The sequence below is a fragment of the Camelus dromedarius genome, chromosome 22, assembly GCF_036321535.1.
Source record: "Camelus dromedarius isolate mCamDro1 chromosome 22, mCamDro1.pat, whole genome shotgun sequence".
Lineage (NCBI taxonomy): Eukaryota > Metazoa > Chordata > Mammalia > Artiodactyla > Camelidae > Camelus > Camelus dromedarius.
The window spans coordinates 29747405-29750141 of NC_087457.1; the positions used below are offsets into that span (position 1 = coordinate 29747405).

Consider the following 2737-nt stretch of genomic DNA (forward strand, 5'->3'; position numbering starts at 1 on the left):
TGTTCAGATTGCTACTTATTGGAGAACACTAAAATACATGATTGCAAAATTATTCTTGACATAATTTCATTCAGTCTTTTTTCTGAACAAAGTCTTTTGATTTAGAACTTTTACTCTTATAATAACTCTATATATTTACCTCATTATATTTAAAGTTAGGCACATTAGACCATTTGGAAGCTTTAAAGTGTATATATATATATTTGTATCATATATGTAAACACACACACACACACACACACACTCTACAACAGGAGAACTTAACAATTTACTTGTTCTGCCATGACAGTACATTGTAAAATAGTGAAAGTCATAGTAACTCAGGAAAAAAAAACAAACAGAAAACAAACTTACCCAAATTAGTTGAAATCATTTTATCTTCTGAATAATTACTATGCACCAATGGAATGGTGAAGGAGTCACAAATTATTTATTGGGTTAGCTTCTTGTCTTCATTTAATATGTTTAATATTGACACTATTGGTATTAATGTCAGTTTGGGGGCTATGTCACTTAATTTTTGTGCTTCTTATCAAGGGATCCCCTGGAAATTGGATATTTGAGGCACGATGTTTTTACTGAATAACAGAAGGGGGCCAAGGCATGGCTAGTGGCACGTACATTCTCCAGAAATTTTCTTTGGATCGCAGCTCCCTTGTCCATTTGTATTTGGTTTCCTGCCCAAAGTTGAGTTCTTGAATTAGCAATCTGAAAACAAACTGGTCTTTCTCAGGTAGGGTACTAACAGAATTACCAGATGTGAGGCCATCTCACTGATCTCTGACAGCACCAAGTGCTATATTGGTTTTCTTATTTTCCTGTCTTCAGCCTGTGAGAGTTGAGGTGACAGAAGAATGCACACTGATGATCACCATGTAAAAGGAATTCTGCCCCCAGAATCTGTTAAGAACCTGTTTTTTCCTTTATATTTGTCATCATGACAATTATAATGTAAACCATTTCCTTTCCTGGCTGCAGGACTCAAGAGATAGAAATGTCAGAAATTAATACATAACAGAGAGTTACTGTTATCAATAATCCCCAAGGAGAAGGATCTTTAAGAGTCACTCCAAACTGGCTCCTCCACTGCCCTTAGGGTCCCCTGTGTGCCTGTGACTTTTCCTTCTAGGATTTTATTACAGCTTTCATCTTTCTTATACCACATTACTCTCAAATCATGATTCCTCTTACCTGAAGCTGCACTCCTCTATGCAATTTAAGTCAGTAGAGTGATTTTTAATAGTCGTTTTTAGAACAATTCGTGTTATTAATTTCATTGTGTGATACAAGGAGGATACTTAGATAAGCAGCCAACTCTTGATTTTCCTATCTTTTTCAGCAAAAATGAAAGTTATTTTTGGAAATTCTGTTATCATGTGTGACAAAGCAAATGAATATTTGGCATTGATTTTCATAAGATTTAGATAGGTTCAAACATTCAAAAACTTAGTTTGTGGAAATGTATTCAAATTAAATTAGAATTGCATCAAGGTAATGGGATATCATAAAATTATGAGATAAACTAGGAAAATATAGTATGTGTAGGTAGTTGGGGTGGAGAGATAATACTCTGCCATGCTCCTTCCAAATTTTTTTTTTGGAACATTAAAATAAAACTTTATTTAGAAAGGCTATGCTAATTTGAACAACTGCTTATACAAGCAATGACTTAAAAATGCTCTTTGTCATGTCCTCTAAGCTTTGGATTCCAATTTTTGTGCTTTGTTCTTTCTTCAGACTTGGAAAAAAATACAACTGATTTTTCACAAAGTGGTTATTTCTTCCTTTCCCATGTTTGATGATCCTTATGATCTCTCAGATGGTTCCTTCTCAAAAATGCTTTCCTCCCCTCCCTTCCCCAGTCATCCCCAGTGTGTTTCCCTTTATAGGCCCTGGGACCAGGATAGGAGGTAAGGTGTGTGACTGTCTCTTCACTGGGATTTAAAATATGGTCTAGTGTTTTGATATAAGCTAGTATATATTACTATGCACATGAATCTGTATGTGTTGTGTACAGACAGACATAAATGTATGTACACATTAAAGTTACTTTAACAAAGTTAATTTTCAATAAAAACTAAAAATAAGTTAATTGAATGGTTACCATACTTCACATTTATCACTGATTGTGATGAAGAAGTAGCCCACGTGGCTCCTTCATCAACAATCTGAAACAGCACAGTTTAATATATGGAGACAGCTACTGGGATTTCAACCATAAGGCTTGGATGAAACTAATTCCATTATAATCCAGCCTTAAGTTAACTCTGGCAACTGTAGCAGCAGCCTGTAATAATCATAACTGATTTACCCAATTGCAAAAAATAAAATCTGTTGCAAACACAGTGTGTACAGAACATGATTTCACATCCTTATCTTCACTTTAAATGTCTCCACAAAGCCTTGAAGCATGTTGAGCTGTATTTGAGTTGAAGCATTCTGTCTTTTTCCTTGATAAACAGTATCTATTTTAATCAATTCCTCTCATTATTCTTCATTTTCAAAAACCTAAACATTTTTACAACTCTTTCTAGCTTTCCCCAACTAAACAGACTAGATGTGTTTCTCACCCACGTATTTATAACAAAATACACACCCACACACACACATAAACACTCACAATTCAAAATACTGGACATGGACTATGATGCATGTATAGATTTTCTGAATCTTCTATATTTATTTCCTCCTGTTAATTCATTATTAAAACTTAATCACAACTTCAGTGTAAATACTT

General features: G+C 34.2%; 1 non-coding gene across 1 annotated transcript; it reads right to left on the reverse strand.

Annotated features, from left to right (window-relative positions):
* Positions 1-1810: 1810 nt before the first annotated feature.
* LOC116149265 (small nucleolar RNA SNORD22) lies at positions 1811-1940 on the reverse strand. Its single transcript, XR_004132881.1, has one exon. It is a non-coding gene; the product is annotated as a small nucleolar RNA SNORD22 (small nucleolar RNA).
* Between the last annotated feature and the right edge of the window lie 797 nt (positions 1941-2737).